At 43.2% G+C, this 25,080-nt stretch overlaps 1 pseudogene; it reads right to left on the bottom strand.

Annotated features, from left to right (window-relative positions):
* Positions 1-14,911: 14,911 nt before the first annotated feature.
* On the bottom strand, positions 14,912-15,029 carry LOC126102265 (5S ribosomal RNA; annotated as a pseudogene).
* Between the last annotated feature and the right edge of the window lie 10,051 nt (positions 15,030-25,080).

Raw genomic sequence — 25,080 nt, forward strand, 5'->3', positions numbered from 1 at the left:
ATTCCAATCCTGCTCCTTTTCTTGTGAAGTAGAATAATAATAGTATTTCTCCATTTTTTTGGGAAATGTCCCTCCATAAATATTGTGCAAATAATTTAGCATATTCATTTTGTATTTTTTTTTTCTCCAGGTTTAATCATTATCTGCTGTCACCTTTCCTACCTTCATACATCATCAGATGATCGAATACATCTCATTGGCATTATTTATGGAATGTCAGAATTTTCATTATTAACCATCTCCATTTCTGATTCATATCTTGAACTACACATTAAAAAAGAAATAGAAATCCTAGAGCAATTTTCTCTTTCATTTTCTATCTTAAAAAAAGAAAGAAAAAAAAACAGATATTACAATATATGCGGTTGCAGGCTTTCTTGGCATATTCCAATGAGGAAATCATTTCGGGTGATCAGCTGAGTTGTGGTGCTGTCTTGTTGCAATGTTTTGATGAGTTTTGTAGCCATCATCTTCAAAGCAAAGTGTTGGTGATGCTGCATGCCATCTATCTATATAGTCACTCGACCACTGTCCACTTCTACAGGTGGGCCAATCACTTGCCTCCAGAAGGGGATACTGTGTGGCAGTTGGAGATGCAATTTGACCAGTGATGGGGAAATCATAGCCAGGCACTGGCATGTCCAGTGAGTCCTGGTTGTTGTCCAATCTGTCTGTGGACTCTGTTGCCTTTGGAATGGAGCATTATTGCTGTAATTCTTAGTTGTGGAATCCCATGCTGTGCTAAACTGAAATCAGCTATCATGACTTACTAGACTGTTGTGAAAACATGATAGTGGATTTCTGCTAAGCACAGCATGGGATTCCACACTTGAGTAAATAGGTCAGGAACATTCCGTTCTGAAGCCAGCAGCAGCTGCAGATGGACAGTATCTGAGACTTGATGCCAGTGTCAGGACCACGCTGCCACTAGTTGTGTCATGTTCCCCGACCACCAATATGGCACTGCCGTTCTGGAGGTGAGCAATTGTACTGCCTGCAGAAGTGGACAGCTGTAAAGCAGTTATATAGATGGGTGGAACACAGCATCCCATCACTTCACTTGGACAGTTCAAAACAAAACTAAACAAAATTTTATTAAATAAAAGTGATTATGCAGTAATGGACTATCTGAATTGAAACATTTAGTGTAAGTAAAGTATTCTGCATTGTAATACATGAGGAAATAATTATAATATGAAATCCAGAACTGTACAGTACTATAAGAAAATTACATAAGAATATAAAACTAATGCAAGGTACTTTAAAAATGTGTGTAAATATTAATTTTATGTGTATAAATTGTAGGTATATTGTATTGTATATGATTTTGCTGATGAAATCCACACAATGTAAATTGTTATATGGAGTAATAAAGAAATCAGTCAATCAATCAATCAATCAATCAGATGATGAAGCTCATCACAACATTGCAACAAGATGATGCCATCACTCAGCTGATAACCCAAGAAGATTTCTTCATAAATGATCACAATTTCAGAAAAATTGAATGTTTTATTCAAAGGAAAGAGCTTCTCAAACTGATCAAGTCAATAATACATTGGTCCGCCTCTGACCTTTATGAAAGCAGTTGTTTGGTTTGGCACCTACTGAGAGAGTTGTTGGATGTCCTCCTAGCAGATATGTTGCCAAATTGGCACACCAGATTATCAAAATCCCAAGCTGTTTGGGGAGGGGGGAGGGGGGAGGGGGGGGGGGGAGAGGCCCTGCTCACAATATTCCAAAATTTACAATTGGGGAAAGATCCAGTGACCTTGCTGGCCAATGTAGGGTTTGGAAATCATGGATACAAAGGAGCTGAAACTATTGTCATGTATGGGTAGGCTTTATCTTGCTGAAATGTAAGCCCAGGATGGCTTACCATGAAGAGCAACAAAGTGAGGGGTGCCAGATTTCTCCCCAGTTGAGAATGTGTGCCACATTATGAACAGGGCCCTCCAACCAGCTTGGAATTTTAATGATCTGGACAGAATTTGCTCTGATATTCTTCAGGAAGTCATCTAACAACTCTTTCAATTGATTCCAAATGGAATAACTGCTTGCATAAGGGCCAGAGGTGGAGCAGTGCGTTGGTGACATGCTCAGTTTGTGAAGCTCTTTCTTGGGAATTAATCATACAGTTTTTCTGAAATTGTAATTGTTTGTTTCTCTGTTCATGTACATCATATCTACTGATTTCTAACCCATTTGGATAATTCCTTAATGGTGCATCATTTCTTTTATCTTGGTGTGTATTCTTTCCTTTTTTTTCTCTCCATACCAGCAACATCTTTTGTTGTTTGTGTTAACTACCTTTATTAAGTGATTGTTCTTGCAGCCTCATGCATATTATCTCAATTTTCTAAGATGCTGAAATTTTTTTATGGTGTTCTAGTATAGATTCCTATTTTCTGACATCAGGTCTGATGACTATTTATTTATAGCTTTGAATCTGGGTTTGCTCTGCAACTTAAAATTCTGTGATCAGTGGTATAAGAATGCCACCTCTTGTACAATTTCTGTATTATTTCATGGTTAATTCTAGTAACATATGATCCCTATCATTTCCTGTATCATATCTGAGTTTATCAACTGAAAGGCAGGAGATGTCAAAGGGGATTGCTAATTTACAACTATGCAGTCCTTCCTTCATTCTTGTGGTATGGACATTTTATAATTATTCATTTACATTATTTTCATCCTCAGACACATGCTTTACAATGTAATAAGTAATGTTTTGATATGCATTTACCTAGGATAGAGAATATACACAGAATGAATATAAGTTCAAATTGCAACTAAGTATTGATGGAAAGGAAACATAAAAAAGGGCTTCACACTAGGTTATCTTTTTGGAATAATAAGAATAATTTGTGTATCTCATAAGCTGATGATCAGAACAATCAATAAATTTTGAATAGTTCAACAAAAAAAGAATGGAACATACTACAAAAATATATCATTAAGTGTGGAGAGACCACTCTAAGTATAAGAAATACAAGTGTAAAAGAAAACTGATGTGGAAACAGATACTTCAGATTATTTATGAAGAATGCGAAAGAATAGCAGCAACATCATACTATGAAATGGAAACCATAGGAAATAAAAATGGATGAGAGAGAGATATACATAAAAAACTGAAAATGAAATTTGGTGCAAAGAGACATAATAATGAATTTGTAAAATGACTTATGGCTTTGAGTTATGAGTACAGCAGTGTGCAGATGCCCAACTTACATTGTTTAATAATAAAATGACTTAGTCTGCATCTTCCGTACATTATTTCCAGTGACAGAATATTCTTGTTTACTGGCAAAACAGCTTCACTCCAAGACTTCAGTTGTTTTTCTTGACAAATACATAGTTTTCTCCTCCAGTACTTCAACACTTGTGCTTCATCTTGTGTTATGGAACTCTGGTTGTCTTGTGATGGATGTCCAGGACAGAATAAGAACAACGTGACATGTTTTTGATGGCTGTAAGTGCTCATAGACCTTTTTTGAACATCAGTTTTCTTTTCTTTATCAGAGGACACTCATTTCTGCTACCAAATAGGGACATTGTGTAATGAAAAGAGGAACTGAAGCTTGTTGATAGAGTCTACACAATGAAGGACATATGTGAACACATAGTTAGCTCAACTAGTAAAGGAAGTTTCACAGTTATCACTGAAAGTGAGGATATTTATGATTGCAATAACTGATGGCCACAGTATTACAAAATAAATGTGAAGTCCACAAAGTCTTCTGTTAAGAAGATTCCTAGAGATAAAAAGGTATCATTCACTGTGTCATCTTTCATGGAGTTCTGCTTTTCTGCAGAACAGATCAGAAAAGTTATGGTAAAATAATTCATAGCAGGAATAATTTAATATTCTTTCGTACTCAGCCCAACATATCAACAAATCCCAGAGCTAACAACCAGATATATTTATTCAGATGGTGTGTGTCCAGTCAGTGAAAACAGAATTAACGATATGCACAAAATGCTCAAGTATGTTCCCGACAGTGATGAACCCAAGGCATTTTATGAAAGAAATGCAGTTTGGGAAACAAAGATAAATGAGTAAAATTTGAATTTCGGTCTGGAAAGTTTTTTCTTTATGTTCATATTTCTTGATGACTTACTGTTCTCTGTATTTTGAATGTGTTTTTCAATACACAAAATACACATTATATGTTTACATGTCAGAATTGTATTGCGTAAAAAGTGCAACTGAAGATAATTTGATAAACATCTCAGTCTTGCTTTTTAAAACAAAATTTGAATATGAAGAGATTACAAGGTCATATTTTTAAAAAAAATGGTTTTATGTAATTTAATTGTGTGTATCATATCATACAATAATTTTGTGTAATATTCCATTCAGTAAGATAATAAACATTTTTTTGTTGTTTCTGAAAATTTAACTCGAAGGGCCTAAGTCATTTTGCAAATTCATGATTGTATTCTAAGATTAACTGTAAAAAGGAAGTTTAATGAAATTGGAAAACTGATGTCTGAGGGCCAGAAGTACAGAAGAATAAACAGAGCTCTCATTGACAACTTGCAGGAAGTCTAAGAGCTGTCCAGTAGCACGAAAGAGGGAGAGAAAGCAGCTGCAGATTCTATGACAGCACTGAAAAACTTGAACTGAAGAAAGTCATCAAGGTTGAACAACAGATCTTTGTAATTCCTAAAGTCAGTTGGTAATTAAGTGAATAAAAAGTTTTTCAAGCAACTGTATGACTTACCATTAGATATACTACTTCACCAAAGAAATCACAGACAGACAACTCTGAAAACTACTGCGTGATCTGTCTGACATATCATGCTTCTATATACAATAGCATATTAGGCAAAACTAAAGACATGCTGAAGAGGGATTGGTTTTGATTAAAAAAAAGGAAAGGAAAAACGTTCATAAGTTCTAAACAGGTTTGAAACCACACTGACAAATGGAAACAAGATGGCTACAGACCATGCCTTCCTCTTGTGTATGTGAATGCTTATTAAAGCAGAAAAAGGACGTAAAGAGAAGACTTCACATTAATACAGAAATGTACATGTAAGAGCCAGTTTGATCTTTATTCCCATCTAAACATAGCAGAATCGGTGACTGAGATGTTATCTTGTGGTAAGTTATTTAGAACCCACCTCTGCCTCTGTAGCTGAGGTCAATAAAGCACACTTGTACAATGGTGATCATCTCAGAGGTAAACTGGTTTGATCCTGGTGGTAGACGAAATTTTCACTGCCAGTATTTGGCCGCAAGGGGAGGTTCCCGTTCACCAGTCTTGGCACCAATATCCTGGATCACATTCCCAGCTTCTCCTTAGTGGCTAATGAACTGAGGGCATGTGATACTATTGACTATGATCTGTTATTGGATGGAAAGTTAAGCTCAGTGGGCTCCATGGGTGCTCTACGGAAGGAGTAGGCTACTTGCCAACACTGAGTTTCACCACCTCCCTTCTTTCACCATTATCATGCAACACTAACATCACATTATACATGCATCTTCTACACTCACCTACACTCTAAAAATACACATATGACCTAATTCTCACATATCTGCAAGGAAAAGACCAATATGCATGGAAGGAGAACACCCTTTCAAACAGGCAGCTGAAGCCATTGTGGCATACAAAATTAACATTTTTTAGCTGCTTAGCAGTCATTTTATGTACTTGACAAATATGTTTTTAAGACAAAATTTTTTGTGTGTTATAGACTTTCGCAACAAAAATTCATATTTGTAACGGCAAACATAGGAGTGTAGTGATTTGAAAAGTGAATGATCCTATGTGTGTGCCATATGCATATGTAGACATTCTGCACAACTGCAGTTCGTAGGAAAGGAAGGCATACCACATTGTAAAGAAGAGTTCTTTCTAACTTCCAATTAGCTGTTAGTCACCAGATGACTTGGCAAGTCCTCTAAGCTCTTAAACCCAAGCCATAAACAGCACATTCCTTGGGGAACAAAAGCAGCAGGTCAGAATGATTACACCAAAGACATCAGAGGAAAGTAATGAACTGACAGGCACCTTGCTATAGTATTGCCGTCTTTACAGGTCTCTCTGTTCTGTGGATAGTGGTACAGTGGTCAAATTTGGCTTGCTGTCCATCTGAGGGGGTGACCACACCCTGCCAGGTTAAGTCCCTGAAATTCAGTTAATGTTGTCCTCCTGCTACCTAAAAAACTGATGAATATAGAGTTACAAAGTCATATTTTAGACAAGGACAGAGATACTGCCCAGGCATTCTCCACCCTTAGTGATCCTCGACAACATCAGCAATTATCTGCAGCAGTCTGTTCCATATATCAGTTTTGCCATGTGTGTCAGCCACATTACTGCAATGTTGCTGGCAGCACTTTTGTGACCACATATTGCCATTTACTGATGTACTTTGAAAAAAGAAATGTGGCACCTAATACAATGTACTTCAATAATCATAGCTCAAGTGTTTAATTCAGAATATTTTTCACATAATGCTGAATGTTTCAAACAATGAATTTGTGTTTTTCTGCACCCAATAGTATTTGAATTTGAAGAAAGGCTAATAGCTCATCAATTATATTCATTTGTAATGTACATTGTTTTAATTCTAATGGTAAATTTTCTACTGTCTCAAGCTGTTCTCGACGAGTTTCCCGCATTTAAGGCAGATTGATGCTTTTCTCATCAGATATTTTCTTTCGTCTTTCGATTTTTGTTGTTGAAATATCAAATATACTACATATCCCCTTGACTGTTTCAGCTGTTTTTGTGACTAGGGAATTGCGCTTTCTCTCACAAAATAGAATCAGTGCTTTCAGATTTTGTTGTTTGACTTCCAGTTCTCTTTGTTGTAGGTACACCTGAGCATCATTCACTTCAGTAAGCAATGGGCCCTAAAAACAAAGAAATCCAAAGAAAGAATAGGTCTTACTGCAAACCCACAAACTGCCTGCATTCTTTGGCTTCTGGGGTTTCTCCTGATCCATCCCACAAGACGTCCAAAGCTTTTATTATGCATTTACGTGCTCTGCCAGCCCAAGTACAGATTCATGCTTTTAACTCAATTTTGCCTCACAGGATCGCTTCACCTTAGTTGGAACATGCTGTTTAAAAATTTCTCACCTGTATGTTGAGAGTCAGAAAAATGTGTACACCTTTTGCACAGTGCAAAAAACAAAAGTCACCAATTTTGTTCGAATACTAGCTGCATGTACTCCAACAAGATTAAGTGAGTAGTACAAACACTGTTTTGGGGTACATGTAAAAATATGTCCCTGAACTCGGTTAAGATGAGGTGTGATCATAAAGTAACGGAAATTTTTTAATTTCGCGGCTTTCACATCCGATTTTAAATTTTTTTTATCTTGTTGGTACACATGTTCCTGACGCAGGTCTGCATTTTCAGCTGATCTGAATATTTAGTTTATTGGTGACAGTCGAAAGTGTTATAAGTGCTTTCGAGTGCTCGGCGAATTTTTACTTTTGAAAAAGGTGGATCAAAGAATTTGAATTAATTTCGCTTGAAAAAGGCAATAAAGTGCAGTACCGCATTCGAAATGTTGACTATGGCTTTTGGCAAATCTGCCATGAGGAAGCCACGAGATTGCGAGTGAAGAAAACGTTTCAAAGAAAGTCGCGTGGATCCTGAAATCGACGATCACTCTGGACGCCCAAGCACATCAGTTACTGGCGACAAATTGGAAGAAGGAAAGAAAATGTTCCTTGAAAATCGCCGAATCACTATCAGAGAGGCTACTGATGATGCCGGCATATCCTTTAGCTCATGCCAAGCAATTTTTAACGGATGTTTTGGGCAAGAAATGTGTAGTAGCAAAGTTTCTTCCGAAATGGTCGAATTTCGACCTAAACCGGTGTCTCTTAGACATCGTTCAGATATTTCTGAATGAAGTCAACAACGATCCAGAACTTCCAAAGATCGTTATTACAGGCGGCGAAACACGGCTACATAGGAGTGACGTCGGAACCAAGGCACACTCGTCCGAATGGCAATTGCCTGAAGAGCCAAGACCGAAAAAAAATTCACCAAGTTCGATCACAAGTGAAGGTTTTTCTCACTGTTTACTTAAATTACAAAGGGATAGAGCATCATGAGTTCCTGCCTTATGGTCATATGGTCAATAAGGCAGTCCGAAGAAAACGATCCAAATTGTGGCAAACTCACCCGTGGAAACTGCATCAAGATAATAGTCCTGCTCTTACGCCTCAGTGCTTGCTATCGCCTTTTTTGACACAAAACGAAACCATTATGTTGCCTCCTTGCTACTTCTTTCTATTCCAGAGGCTGAAGAGAACCATGAAAGACGTTGTTTTGCCACCACTGAGGAGATAAAAACAGACTCGCTGAAGGAGCTGAACCCCGTAACGAAAAATGAGTTCCAGAAGTACTTCTAAGAGTGCTTTTGCACTGGAATAAATGTATTATATCTGAAGGGGGTTACTCTGAAGGGGACAAAATTGATGTTGATGAATAAATAAAGATTATTTAAGAAAAAAATCCCATTTTTTTATCACACGTATGTCCAAACATGGTCGCAGCATTATTGTAGCCCTGTACATAGCAATACTACAGTTTTACTCCTGATTCTTTCAACTTGTCAAAAATTTCTTCTGTAATTTCATTAGCTGATCTCACACGTAATGAAATGAAATCGATAAAGGATTCGTCTACTGTGGTTTCTGAACCTACAATACGTACAAAAGGAATTATTTCAGACATTTGACTGATATGTGATTCATCTTGTGTGCCATCAAAGATGATAAATAATTAACGTTAGGAATGATCTTAACTATCTATATTCTGAAATGATAATCAAATAGTTTGATATATTAATTTTGACTTCGTGGAGAATGCTAGGAAACAGCATTGCCCTCTGTCTGCTGAACTTTGTGAAGATGATGACTCAGAACTGGATCATATTTGGCAAGTAGCTAGGAAGTTTCGAGGAAATTACCACAGTTATCACTTCCACGAAGTCCACACCCGGTAGCTGAGTGGTCAGCGCGACGGACTGTCAATCCTAAGGGGCCGGGTTCGATTCTCCGCTCAGGGACTGGGTGTTGTGTTGTCCTCATCATTATCATTTCATCCCCATCGACGCGCCAGTCGCCGAAGTGGCGTCAAATCGAAAGACTTGCACCAGGTGAGCTGTCTACCCCACGGGAGGCCCTCGCCACACAACATTATTATTAGATACTTCCACGAATATTTTCTTAGTGACCACGCAAGGTTAATACAATACACAATCAACATTACTTGCTAATAAAGTTTTCAATTCTCAAATGACTTATGCTTATCAAATTTAATATCATCATCTATTGTTTCATATTTGTGTAGCCGCATTTAAAGCTCTTTCCAGGTTTCAAATGATACAACACGATGACAACTTTTTTCATGTTCTAATACTCTGGGTTTAACTTTTTCTATGTTATACATCCATGTGGCTGTAGAAAAGAAATTCTCACTGAGCTTTCTTAAATATGCGAGAAGAGGCCCAGGAGAATATGCCACCAAGAAAAAACCTCTAACGGCTTTTTCACTTCATACAAAACCAATCCGTAGAAAATGATCTGTCAGTATTATCTGTTGGAAAAAATGCATCTTTAATACGTAGTTCACACATCCGTCTCGTAACAGTTTGGCCACCCAGATTGCCCGATATGAATATCATCGAGCGTTTATGGGTCATAATCGAGAGGTCAGTTCATGCACAATTTCTGCACCGGAAATAATTTCACAATTATGGACGACTATAGAGGCAGCATGGCCCAATATTTCTACAGGAGACTTCCAATGACTTGTTGAGTCCATGCTCCGTCAGTCTGCTGCACTACGCAGGGCAAAAGAGATCCGACGCGATATTAGGAGGTATCCCATGACTTTTGCCACATTAGTGTACGTCACATACTGTAATAAATTCCATTTTGTACCATGAGGTTACTAGGGAGATAAGTACAAATTACATAATTGAATATGTGCATGCTTAAAAGAAATTATATCTATCTAGCAGTAAAATTCTACACTAAATTTATTATTATGTGCAGAACTTTGGGAGTTCTGTGATATAACTGCATAATCCCTTATGGAAGCATCTTGTCTGATGAAGGAAATGGCGAAATGTAAACAACGCGATGATATACACTCCTGGAAATTGAAATAAGAACACCGTGAATTCATTGTCCCAGGAAGGGGAAACTTTATTGACACATTCCTGGGGTCAGATACATCACATGATCACACTGACAGAACCACAGGCACATAGACACAGGCAACAGAGCATGCACAATGTCGGCACTAGTACAGTGTATATCCACCTTTCGCAGCAATGCAGGCTGCTATTCTCCCATGGAGACGATCGTAGAGATGCTGGATGTAGTCCTGTGGAACGGCTTGCCATGCCATTTCCACCTGGCGCCTCAGTTGGACCAGCGTTCGTGCTGGACGTGCAGACCGCGTGAGACGACGCTTCATCCAGTCCCAAACATGCTCAATGGGGGACAGATCCGGAGATCTTGCTGGCCAGGGTAGTTGACTTACACCTTCTAGAGCACGTTGGGTGGCACAGGATACATGCGGACGTGCATTGTCCTGTTGGAACAGCAAGTTCCCTTGCCGGTCTAGGAATGGTAGAACGATGGGTTCGATGACGGTTTGGATGTACCGTGCACTATTCAGTGTCCCATCGACGATCACCAGTGGTGTACGGCCAGTGTAGGAGATCGCTCCCCACACCATGATGCCGGGTGTTGGCCCTGTGTGCCTCGGTCGTATGCAGTCCTGATTGTGGCGCTCACCTGCACGGCGCCAAACACGCATACGATCATGGCACCAAGGCAGAAGCGACTCTCATCGCTGAAGACGACACGTCTCCATTCGTCCCTCCATTCACGCCTGTCGCGACACCACTGGAGGCGGGCTGCACGATGTTGGGGCGTGAGCGGAAGACGGCCTAACGGTGTGCGGGACCGTAGCCCAGCTTCATGGAGACGGTTGCGAATGGTCCTCGCCGATACCCCAGGAGCAACAGTGTCCCTAATTTGCTGGGAAGTGGCGGTGCGGTCCCCTACGGCACTGCGTAGGATCCTACGGTCTTGGCGTGCATCCGTGCGTCGCTGCGGTCCGGTCCCAGGTCGACGGGCACGTGCACCTTCCGCCGACCACAGGCGACAACATCGATGTACTGTGGAGACCTCACGCCCCACGTGTTGAGCAATTCGGCGGTACGTCCACCCGGCCTCCCGCATGCCCACTATACGCCCTCTCTCAAAGTCCGTCAACTGCACATACGGTTCACGTCCACGCTGTCGCGGCATGCTACCAGTGTTAAAGACTGCGATGGAGCTCCGTATGCCACGGCAAACTGGCTGACACTGACGGCGGCGGTGCACAAATGCTGCGCAGCTAGCGCCATTCGACGGCCAACACCGCGGTTCCTGGTGTGTCCGCTGTGCCGTGCGTGTGATCATTGCTTGTACAGCCCTCTCGCAGTGTCCGGAGCAAGTATGGTGGGTCTGACACACCGGTGTCAATGTGTTCTTTTTCCATTTCCAGGAGTGTAGATTGGCTGGATAGGATTTTCTGCTACCGGTGGATGCCAGTCCATCATGCCAAGTTCCCGACTTCTTGTGAAGTGAATTGAATACAATTGACATTTGGGATCGTGTACTTCAAAACAAGCTTTAATCCACAGCGAAACCTAAAGGTGACCATCTCCAATGGACCGAACAACGCAGAAACTGGACATTAGCTGACTGGGGGTGCTTAGTGTAGTTTGGCAATTTACGATTTTTTCCTCTTCTCAAGTAATGCGACGCGTCGAGAGCTTCGACGGACAAATGAGGAAGGTGTAGTTTGAACTGGAGAGGGCTCTGTGATATTTTGGGGGCACTGATTCAGGTAATCGCAAACATGAACCAGCCAGTATATTTCGAGATTCACGGTGAGCGAGTTTTGATCTTTCTTCTGCGTCTTCGTGGTATAAATGCTGTGTACACTACCCTCAACAAGATGATAACAACTGAGTTGGCCATGTTGTATACGTCTGTGTCGCTAGCCTGATTAACACTCAGGCACCACATCGCACCTCGACTGGCCAGCTCAATCTCCCGAACTGAATCCCACAGAAAAGATCTGGGACCGTTAGGAACAGCGGGAGAATCGTAGCAACCAATATTCACGCAATATGGAGGCTCTATGCGACCTGTTCATCGGTGAATGGATTGAGCTGGACATGGCATATCTGAGAAAACTTATGGACTCTCTTTCACGCCGAACTAACCCCATTATGAAAGCTAGAGACGGTGTTCCACAGTATTACTGTGATCTCTTCCAGGGATGACAATTTTTTCTCCGGTATCCTTATTACACTACTGGCCATTAAAATTCTTACACCAAGAAGAATTGCAGACGACAAACGGGTATTCATTGGACAAATGTATTACACTAGAACTGACATGTGATTACATTTTCACGCAATTTGGGTGCATACATCCTGAGAAATCAGTACCCAGAACAACCACCTCTGGTGACCGAGACGTGTAACCCCATACCATCACGCCGGGACGAATACACGCTCCCAATGTGCGTTCACCGCGATGTCGCCAAACACGAATGCGACCATCATGATGCTGTAAACAGAACCTGGATTCTTCCGAAAAAATGAGGTTTTGCCATTTGTGCACCTATGTTCGTCGTTGAGTACACCATCGCAGGCGCTCCTGTCTCTGATGCAGCCTCAAGGGTAACCGCAGCCACGGTCTCCGAGCTGATAGTCCATGCTGCTGGAAACGTCGTCGAACTGTTCCTACAGATGGTTGTTGTCTTGAAAACGTCCCCATCTGTTGAGTCAGGGATCGAGACATGGCTGCACGATCCGTTGCAGCCATGCGGATAAGATGCCTGTCATCTCGACTACTAGTGATACGAGGCCGTTGGAATCTAGCACGGCGTTTCGTATTACCCTCCTGAACCCACTTATTCCATACTCTGCTAACAGTCGTTGGATCTCGACCAACGCGAGCAGCAGTGTCACGATACGATAAACCGCAATCGTGATAGGCTACAATCCGACCTCTATCAAAGTCGGAAACGTGATGGTACGCATTTCTCCTCCTTACACGAGGCAACACAACAACGTTTCACCAGGCAACGCCGGTCAATCGGTTGGAAACTTTCCTCATGTCAGCCTGTTGTAGGTGTCGCCATCGGCGCCAACCTTGTTTGAATGCTCTGAAAAGCTAATCGTTTGCATATCACATTATCTTCTTCCTGTCGGTTAAATTTCGCGTCTTTAGTACGTGATCTTCATGGTGTAGCAATTTTAAAGGCCTGTAGTGTATTTAGAAATGAGCAGAGGTCACTGAATGCAGCACAAAGAGGTAGCTGCTCGCTGCAGATACTGCTTACTGACATACTGACACTGAAATGGGAGTATTGAGTAGCCGGTAGGTGACACGAATCGTAATCTCAGTAATCGTCAGCCACTTGACAACTGTTGAACGCAGCTGTCTCGGCCGCCTCACCTGAGCCGGTTTGTGCCGGCAGTGAGTAACGCCCCTCCTCTCTGCCACCGCTGGCCTCTCGGTGACGGGGCGCCCTTTAAGCGATTCTGCCCCCCGGAGACCGCTTTAATTTGTCGCCAGTCCGTCGCAGCCCTTAATGACATAACCGCTGCCCGGGTGCACCGCCAACGAATCGCTCTCCATTATAAACTGCCGGACGGCACAGACGCCAGCGCGCCGAACCCATTTTTTACCCCCGTCCCCTCTACACAGGCGTACACAAAGATGATCCACCCTTGCAGCAGGGGTCGTAAATCGGCAGGCAGTAATTATTTCAATTGTGTCACCCGCCCGCCCTGTTGACGAAACTGGCGACGCGCAGCGGCCGCCAACGTAATTATAGGGCGAGTGTGCGTGACGTCATTGACGACTCACCCTGTTCTGCCCCCTCTGTCCTGCTATTCGACGTACGCTGCTGTTTCTCCGCCTTACTGAGTCCACTTGGTACGTCTGATGTGATTATACTCCAATCGGGGCTCTTAAATTCACTGTTGGAATTATACTGATGGAATACTCTGCTGAAAAAGTCCCAGTTTATTGAATTCGCCCCTAAAACTGAGGCCAAGGCCCAGTGACAAACAACCGATAAAAACTCAGACTCAGCTCACTGGCTTTCATTCTCGTGCACTGAATGAAGCCTAAATGCACCGATCAAATTTTGGAGGCTGTCCTCGAACTGTGCTATAATCAAATGGTTCAAATGGCTCTGAGCACTATGGGACTTAACTTCTGAGGTCATCAGTCCCCTAGGACTTAGAACTACTTAAACCTAACTAACCTAAGGACATCACACACATCCATGCCCGAGGCAGGATTCGAACCTGCGACCGTAGCGGTCGCGCGGTTCCAGACTGTGGCGTCTAGAACCGCACGGCCACACCGACCGGCGTGCTACAGTCTCTCTACACCCAAGCAATACGGAAGAATAACGATATTCATTTTGTGAACATAATGCAGAATTTGGTTGAGCTCCAACGGTGTGGGATTTCGCTGATATTCTCTGGAATTCACCGCATCATTGCCTCCAACAAAATGAATACATGGGCCTCCTCTCAAGGGGCCCAACGACAAATGACGCTTACTTATCCCCTATTTCAGCGCTTCCGAACACACACAAAAGATTGACGTCACCATCTCTTACATACTCCGTCCGGACAGGCCATGAAGGCGCAACAGTACTGACCGGCCGCCGTGTCATCCTCAGCCCATAGGCGTCACTGGATGCGGATATGGAGGGGCATGTGGTCAGCACACCACTCTCCCGACCGCATGTCAGTTTACGAGACCGCAGCAGCTACTTCTCAATCAAGTAGCTCCTCAGTTTGCCTCACAAGGGCTGAGTGCACCTCGTTTGCCAACAGCGCTCGGCATACCGGATGGTCACCCATCCAAGTGCTAGCCCAGCCCGACAGCGCTTAACTTCGGTGATCTGGCGGGAACCGGTATTACCACTGCGGCAAGGCCGTTGGCCATCTCTTATATAGCTGATGACTAAATACTGCCGATGAAAACTTCTTCTACCACCAGGATTCGAACCAGAGATCTACGGCAAAAGGGACGAGACGTATGGAGACGGGTGTCTTCTGCTGCCGTATGAGTGGACCACTTTAAGGAGCTCCTGAGATGTTAAACGTGCGTCACAGTCTATGATGACGGGGCTGTTATACTCACCGCAGTCGACATGTCAAACAATATGCCTTAGAAACTGTTTGTACGGCAACATGGTAGTTAATGAATAGTGCTGCACATGCGATTCGTCATTCATTCATTTGGTGAATTGAAAATTGTTTGTCAGATTTTATCTTTTACTATCCTTCGCGTTTGTTAACTCACGAGCACTTTTGGGAACATAAAATGTGCCTACAAGTCGACTTCTGGGATGAAGACAGTCTTTGGTCAGTCAAGATGGATAGTTTGGGACCGCGCGGAGTGGCCGCGCGGTTTAGGGCACCATGTCACGGGTTGCATGGTCCCTCCTGCCGGAGGTTTGAATCCTCCCTCGGACATGGATGTGTATGTTGATCTTAGCATAAGTTAGTTTAAGTAGTGTGTAAGTCTAGGGACCGATGACCTCAGCAGTTTGGTCCCTTAGGAATTCACACACATTTGAACATTTTTTTGATAGTTTGGGCGCTGCTCTTGAGGAATTAGCACGGCCTAGACCGGCACAGCGTGGGGGCAAAGAGTCCTCTCTTGTCTCGGTTTTGGGCCATAATTTGTCCGCCGTACGCAGACGAAGAGATGGTTGGTGGTTGCTGCTTAGGTCTTGTAACCTCCCAACAGTAAAAAAATAATTATATAACATTCACATTCAGTGTAATCTACCACCAGCTAAATTCCGTAACCTACCAATAATACACTCCTGGAAATTGAAATAAGAACACCGTGAATTCATTGTCCCAGGAAGGGGAAACTTTATTGACATATTCCTGGGGTCAGATACATCACATGATCACACTGACAGAACCACAGGCACATAGACACAGGCAATAGAGCATGCACAATGTCAGCACTAGTACAGTGTATATCCACCTTTCGCAGCAATGCAGGCTGCTATTCTCCCATGGAGACGATCGTAGAGATGCTGGATGTAGTCCTGTGGAACGGCTTGCCATGCCATTTCCACCTGGCGCCTCAGTTGGACCAGCGTTCGTGCTGGACGTGCAGACCGCGTGAGACGACGCTTCATCCAGTCCCAAACATGCTCAATGGGGGACAGATCCGGAGATCTTGCTGGCCAGGGTAGTTGACTTACACCTTCTAGAGCACGTTGGGTGGCACGGGATACATGCGGACGTGCATTGTCCTGTTGGAACAGCAAGTTCCCTTGCCGGTCTAGGAATGGTAGAACGATGGGTTCGATGACGGTTTGGATGTACCGTGCACTATTCAGTGTCCCATCGACGATCACCAGTGGTGTACGGCCAGTGTAGGAGATCGCTCCCCACACCATGATGCCGGGTGTTGGCCCTGTGTGCCTCGGTCGTATGCAGTCCTGATTGTGGCGCTCACCTGCACGGCGCCAAACACGCATACGATCATGGCACCAAGGCAGAAGCGACTCTCATCGCTGAAGACGACACGTCTCCATTCGTCCCTCCATTCACGCCTGTCGCGACACCACTGGAGGCGGGCTGCACGATGTTGGGGCGTGAGCGGAAGACGGCCTAACGGTGTGCGGGACCGTAGCCCAGCTTCATGGAGACGGTTGCGAATGGTCCTCGCCGATACCCCAGGAGCAACAGTGTCCCTAATTTGCTGGGAAGTAGCGGTGCGGTCCCCTACGGCACTGCGTAGGATCCTACGGTCTTGGCGTGCATCCGTGCGTCGCTGCGGTCCGGTCCCAGGTCGACGGGCACGTGCACCTTCCGCCGACCACTGGCGACAACATCGATGTACTGTGGAGACCTCACGCCCCACGTGTTGAGCAATTCGGCGGTACGTCCACCCGGCCTCCCGCATGCCCACTATACGCCCTCGCTCAAAGTCCGTCAACTGCACATACGGTTCACGTCCACGCTGTCGCGGCATGCTACCAGTGTTAAAGACTGCGATGGAGCTCCGTATGCCACGGCAAACTGGCTGACACTGACGGCGGCGGTGCACAAATGCTGCGCAGCTAGCGCCATTCGACGGCCAACACCGCGGTTCCTGGTGTGTCCGCTGTGCCGTGCGTGTGATCATTGCTTGTACAGCCCTCTCGCAGTGTCCGGAGCAAGTATGGTGGGTCTGACACACCGGTGTCAATGTGTTCTTTTTTCCATTTCCAGGAGTGTACAATGTGACTAACCTCCTAACAAAAAATGTGACTCATATATAACCCTTCAATAATTAACTGACTGTGAATCTAAACTGGTAAATTTGGACGTCAGCAGTGCTGCGTCATGGCCCTGAAAGATCATACCGAATAAATTGAAAATTCTTACATCAATGAAGTCGCCTGATAACGCGTATATATCTGCTCCTATAAGAAATGTTTCTGGCATAGCCCTGTGCAATGCTGGCCGATAGATTTGTCATGTATAAAAAGAAACAACTGATATTTCTTTACAATAATCGGGATGACTATGGATTGGAGAAATTAGTAAATTCTATAAATTGAGATGAATGATTGTCAAAAGTTAATTTTTATAAGAAAGATTATTATTAAGGTATTTTTTAAAAACTTTTACATGGGACTTGATATAACAATAGTACATATGCGCGAGGCCGCTTTTACCTTATACTATATCGCTCAGGCACCGCCATCGCTCCCCACGACCGGCCCAGCCAACTCCATACACACGACTGCAAGCTACTACTTACTCCTATTGCTACACAGTTCCTACTGCAGTCAACACTGCTCTCTGGTCTGAGATTCTCTTATAGCTTACATATCGCAGGCAGTTCGTGAGCAATCCATCGAAATTACATCTGCTCGAGTACGCTAGCAATAAATTCCTTAGTCATGGACCTCTTACAGTCTGTATGAGCATACTTGCAATGAGATTTGCTTCCGGCATTCTCTTATTGCGACCTACGACTTACGGTGTAATGTGCTGAAAAGTACGGTTAGCATATTATTTCACTGCAAAGAACGCAACCGATGTTGCCACGTTGGTAACATCTGTTCCCGCTCGATCACGGCAGTTAAGCATCGTTGGGCCCGAGTAGTAATTGGACGGGTAACTATTCAGGGAAAACCAGATGCCGTTGGTTTTAACACTTTGACTTCCGGCAACTTTTTGATAAATTTTTCATTTTGGCCGTAATTTTTTTGCTTCTTATTTTAAAAAAGTTGAATCTAGTATATCTGATCACGCATGAAACGACAAAAAACCGTTTTTTACCTGATAAATATGGTGTGATCAAATATGATGCACATGGCCTATTTTAAACTTAAGATGCGACTAAAAGCTTTATATAACCACATGCATCACTCTTGATACACATGCATGTATCTGAAGAGGACGTTATTATTAGCAAACTCCAACTACCCATTATATAATTGCTTTAATTTTCAAAATAAAGAACTTACATTTTTACACATTCGTACATTGCAAAAAAAAGAAAAAAAAGAAACAGTACATGCACATGAAACTCTGAGAACAGATTTGACATTTCAATGACTCCTGCTTGTTATTTATGTATGACAGCGTGCTTCCTCCCACGCGCTTTGGAGTCGTCTCACTGCAGTTTCAAGCTGTTCCTTACTCCCATTCATTGGTGTCTCCTGAACATCGTCAATCACGAGAATCTCGTTTGCAATAGCCTCACGGCATCAATGACACCCATTTCTGGTTTGTAATTTGAACATACAAAGTATGAGCATTTACAACAGTGAATCGGCTCTCGTTTATTTAGAAACGCATATATTGTTAGCGTCTTCACCCGCATATTTCAGGTTTTGCAGTTAGGTTGCCTCGCGATTTTCGTAGCGGCCGGTGACATCTCAAGTCCCATTCAGTATTTGTTCTGTTGTTCAATAATTTCAATCTTTGTGTGGAAAAGTGTTTGGATCCCAATTGTGAGGTATGCTCATTGCACATGCTTGTTCTATAAGATGGAGCATTTACACATTTCGTAAATCAGGTGGTGAACTGGGTGATAGGGAATTGACCATTAAAGTACATTTAAATGTTCATTGCTGCCCATAGAACAACAGTTGTGCAAAGTAAGTGATCCCTTGTTAACTTGTTCTTAAAACAAATATTATTTCATGGGCCAGTATTAACGGATTAAAAGAAAACATTTTAAATAGGACTATTTTCTGAAGACGTTCTTACATCTACTCAAAACTTAATAACAAACAGTACCCTTACAATATATCAGTAATTTCTATCTGGTACACTTGAGATTGCAGTGTTCAGAACGCGATGAACAGTTAAGTCTGATTTTCATTGTCAAAATATGTCCACTACATCCTCACAGGCAGAAAAAATTCAGCGGGTCAGTATAGCATTACTCGACGAAAAGCCATGGTATTAATGGGTTACTTCACAAGCTTACGTAACAACTTAACAAGCTTACTTAAGAACTTCTGAGAGATGGCAGGAAACGTATATGTCAAATGTGAAACAAAACGGTACTGCAAGAACGTTTATCATATTGTATCGTAAGTTCCTCAGTGAAACAAGGAGTTACAGCCGCCCCTCTAGCATTTCCACGTGTTGTTAAACGAAATGGACAACAAGTCTACGCCAAAAAGGACAGCAAATAGATGCATAACAAACCACGTAAACCTACCGCAAAAGTTTGAGAACGAAGAAGTTAAAGTGTGACGAGTGAATCAGTCACAGTTCATTACAGACAGTTACGAGTCCATTTACAGCTCGTGAGAGCTGGGTTAGGTAATCATTTTTTGTGCTATCAGTCTGCTGGAAGTTTGAAGCGGCCCACCGAGAATGCTTCTCCTGTGTCAACCACTTAATATTAGAATGGAGCTTGCATGCAACGTCTTCCGCTATTTGTTGCGCATGTTCCAGTCTCTGTCTTCCCCTACAGTTTTTACCCTCAATTACCATATAAGTTATTCCTTGATGTTTCAGCAGATATTCTGTCATCCTGTTCCTTCTTCTTGTCAATGTTCTCCACATCTTCGTCGTTTATGCAGAGAACCTCCTCATTTCATATCTTATGAATCCACTCAATTTTGGACTTCTTTCTAGAGCACCACGCCTCAAAAACTTTGATTCTATTTCTTTTATTCCTACAGCGCATGATTTGCTTTCACACAGTTCTATGGTTCAAAGCGAGTTCTCAGAAATTTCTTCCTCAAAGGCCGATGTTTGATACTAGTGCACTACTTTTGGCCAGGAATTCCCTCTCTGCTTGTGCTAATCTGATGTCCTCTTTGCTTCGTCCGTAACACGTTATTTTGCTTCCAAGGTAGTAGAATTCCTTCACTCAGTCTACTTCGTAGGCCTCAAGTTTGACGTTCGCTTTTTCACTAACAACATTTATGTTACTCCCCTTTACTTTCTTGCTCAGTAGAACGTTCATTCCATTCAGTAAGTTCCGCAATTCTTCCCCGTTTTCACTGAGCATAGCAATGTCATCCGTGAATCTTATCATTGATATTCTTTTATAGTGAATTATAAATCCATTCCAGAAACTATGTTTCTTTGGCCATCATAGATTTTTCGATCTATAGATTGATTACTACGTCAGAAAGGCAGCATCCCAGTCTCACGGCCTTTCCTATCTGAGGACTTAGTTCCCGGTCTTTCATTAATTTTTATTCCTCTTGTCTCCTGTACACATTGCGTATTACCCGTCTTTCCCTGCAACTTAGACCTATTTTCCCAAGAATTTTAAACATCTTATACCATTTTACATTGTTGAACGCTTTCTCTGGGCAGATAGGTCATATGAAAATGTTCTGATTTTCTCAAAGTCTTACTTCCATTATCAATCGCAACGTCAGAGGTCCTTCTCTGGTGACTTTACTTTCCCTAAAGTGCCAGTGATCGTCATCTAACAAATCTTCGGTTTCCTTTCCAGTTGTTCTGTACATTATTCTTGTCTGTAGCTTGGATACATGAACTGTTTAGCTGATTGTAAGATAGTTTTCGGACTTATCTGTCCTTGCTATCTTCAGGATTGTGTGGATGATATTTTTCCAAAAATCTGACGGTATACTACCAAACAATGTAAGCAACAACAATTTTCGTTACACCGTGCTTTCACAGGTAAGGTTTAATCTGAAGTAAATATTTTGTGCATGTGTCGTCTGTGAAATATGGCGACCGCTTTTGTTTCTTTTCTGCAGTCGCAGCATGCCGGGCATCGCTCCGACTAACGCCTACACACGAACGTAATGCTACCCGGAAAGCGATTGTGTCGCGCGTGCAGTTTTGTACGCCTGGCATTGGCATTCATATGTAGTTTGAAGCGAGAGTGCTGCAGCGCCTATATTTGACCAGTTACGGCTCGGCTGCTACATGGAGGAGCGAGCCGCTCGCGTCCAGCCTCAAATGACTCTGCTCGGTCATGTACTCGCTCAGCCGGACTCCGGACTCAGGGCATGCGAATAACCGTGCGTGACCAGTCTTGGCAGAAGTCTCGCCGCGCCTCACTTCACCAGTCCAACAGCTTTCGCTCTCACTCTTTCTCCTTCAAACGCAAAAGTAACGATTTCAAGAACGCTTACATGCCACACCTAACTTCATACAGTCGGTGAAAAATAATCTGATATTTCAGTACAACCACAGGAAAATATATGACTCATTTCCAAACAGAAGATTTATTCTTCCTGTCATTAACAGGAAACTTCGTACAAAAAAATGGTTCAAATGGCTCGGAGCACTATGGGACTCAACATCTTCAGTCATAAGTCCCCTAGAACTTAGAACTACTTAAACCTAACTAACCTAAGGACATCACACACACCCATGCCCGAGGCAGGATTCGAACCTGCGACCGTAGCAGTCCCGCGGTTCCGGACTGCAGCGCCAGAACCGCTAGACCACCGCGGCCGGCGAAACTTCGTACATATTACACAAATTCTATCCAAGAAATGTAGGAGACGACTGTTTTTATTAACAGGGCATATCGATAACGTTGTACATTTACAGCTGTAGCTTTTCACACTTTTCATCTGTTTGCAAGAGAAAATGATTTGTAGTTTCTGTTGATCAGCAGTAGATCGCTGACGCGTTCTGCGTTAGTTGGCTGTGGCGATGTGTTAATAACATGCCAGCTTTGCTAAAGCACCGTTCGCCAGCTGTGCTTGTTGCTGGGATACACACACTGAAGCGCCAGACAAACTGGTACAGGTAAGCGTATTCAAGTACAGAGATATGCAAACAGGTAGAATACGGCGCTGATAACAAGTGCCTGGCGCAGTTGTTAGATCGGTTGCTCTTACTACCATGGCAGGTTATGAAGATTTAAGTGAGTGTAGACGTGGTATTAAAGTCGGCGCAGGAGCAATGGAACACAGCACCTCCGACGTTGCGATGATTTACCCCCATTTCACGAGTGTACCGTGAATATCAGCAATCCGGTAAAAATTCAAATCTCCTACATCGCTGCGGCCGGTAAAAGATCCTGCAAGAACTGGACCAACGACGACTGAAGAGAATCGTTCAACGTGACAGAATTGCAACCCTTCCGCAAATTGCTGCAGATTTCTATGCTACGCCATAACAACTGTTAGCTTGCGAACCTTTCAAAGAAACATCATCGATAAGGGCCTTAGGAACCGAAGATCCGCTCGTGTACCCTTGATGACTGCACGACACACAGTTTTACGTCTCCCCCGGGGCCCTCAACACCGACATTGCGACATTGGACTGTTGATGCCTGGTCGGACGAGTGTCGTTTCGAATTGAATCGAGCGGATGGACGCGTACGGAGTTATGTGGGACTGCTGATACGCCTAGATACGAATCTGACAGGTTATACGTAAGTAAGCATTCTATCTGGACACCTGCACCCATTCATGTCCAATGTGTATTCCGACGGAGTTGGGCAATTCCAGCAGGGTAATACGACACCGCACACGTCCAGAAATGCTACAGAGTGGCTCCAGGAACACTCTTCTGAGTTTAAACACTTCCGCTGGCCGGCAAACTCCCCAGACATGAACATTATTGATCGTATCTGAGATGCTTTGTAAAGTGCTGTCCACCCCTCGTACTCTTAAGGATTTATGGACAGCCCTGCAGGATTCATAGTGTCATGGTGTCAATTCCGTCCAGCACTATTTCAGACATTAGTCGAGTCCATGCTACGTTGTTAAAATGGTTCAAATGACTGTAAGCACTATGGGATTTAACAGCTAAGGTCATCAGTCCCCTAAACTTAGAACCACTTAAACCTAACTAACCTAGAGACATCACACACATCCATGCCCGAGGCAGGATTCGAACCTGCGACCGTAACAGCAGCGCAGTTCCGGACAGAAGTGCCTAGAACCGCTCGGTCACGACAGCCGGCACATCTACTACAACGAACATCAACAAAAGGAAAACGAGGATAATGCAGTATAGTCGAATTAAATCAGGTGATTCTGAGGGAATTACATTAGGAAATGAGATATTTGAAGTAGTAAATGAATTTTGCTTTTCGGGGAGCAAAGTAAGTGATGGTGGTCGCAGTAGAGAGGATATAAAATGTAGATTGGCTATGACAAGGAAAACATTGCGAATAGATTTAGGTGTCAGGAAGTCTTTTCTGAAGGTATTTGTGTGGAGTGTAGCTATGTATGGAAGTGAAACGTGGACATTAAACAATGTAGACAAGAAGAAATAGAAGCTTTCGAAATATGGTGATACAGAAGAATGCTGAAAGTTAGATGGGTAGATCACGTAACTAATGAGGAGATACCGGATAGAATTGGGGAGAAGAGGAATTTGTGGCACAATTTAATTAGAAGATGGGATCGGTTGGTAGGACACGTTTTGAGGCATCGAGGGATCGCCAATTTAGTATTGGAGGAAAGCGTGGAGGGTAAAAATCGTAGAGGGAGACCAAGAGATGAATACACTAAACAGATTCAGAAGGATGCACACTGTAGTAGTTATTCGGAGATGAAGAGGCGTGCTCAGGATAGAGTAGCATGGAGAGCTGCATCAAACCAGCCTCTGGACCGAAGACCACAACAACAACAACAACAACCTAGTACCCACGTACGAAAGCCAAAGCAGTCGCGCGGATCAAAGGACACGCTGTTCATTACCAAAGACGTCTTGAACTTCTGAAATCACTTGCAAGAAAGGCGTACCAAAATTGTTCCAACCAGAAGTATCAACAACACTTTTAAAATTACCTAGGCCTTGCTTTCCGCGACGCTCCGTGCAGTTGGTATTCCCGGATAAGAGGCGATATCTGCCCTCGAAAAGAAGACTCCGAACATGCAGAAGCACATATTGGGGAGCTAATAAATCTTTCCCTGAATACATACCCGATGGATCCAGCGCCGGCTGCGCGACGCGACAAGAATCGCAAAACGCCGCAGCCTTCCTCGCCGCCTGGAGAGCCTTTCTTTGTTTATTTTTTATTGTTTCCTTTTTATTCGCCGTTTAAATCATATATAAATAAAAAACAGAAATAAAAAATCTTTTTTCTGTGTTTTCAGTACGCTTTACACTTCCTTCTTTCCCAAAGTCAGTCCCGACCGCTGGGAGTGCGGGGACACCGTGGTCAGGTCTCGAGACCCTACCCTGCCCACTCTGCCCCACGCCGCCCCCCCTCTCCCCCCCCCCCCCACCACCACCAAACCCAGACCGAACATTAAAAAAAAGAAAAGGTAGGAAACAATGGGTGGTGTTGCTGCCTCTGAATCCTGGGATCCCAGATTCAATTCAGCCCGGGTTGGAATTTTTCTCTGCCCGAAACCAAGTGTTGTGTTGTTCTCATCATAATTTAATCCACACCGACTCGCAAGTCGCCGAAGTGGTGTCAAACAAAACGATCCACTGTAGGCTGGCTAACTGCCTATACGGTGTCTCCCGATCAAAAATTTCCTACGATTATTTCACTTCGTTAAGCAAATAATTCGTTCCACACTGAACCCAATTGAATTTTTTTCAGTATC

Source organism: Schistocerca cancellata, chromosome 1, assembly GCF_023864275.1.
Source record: "Schistocerca cancellata isolate TAMUIC-IGC-003103 chromosome 1, iqSchCanc2.1, whole genome shotgun sequence".
Taxonomy (NCBI): domain Eukaryota; kingdom Metazoa; phylum Arthropoda; class Insecta; order Orthoptera; family Acrididae; genus Schistocerca; species Schistocerca cancellata.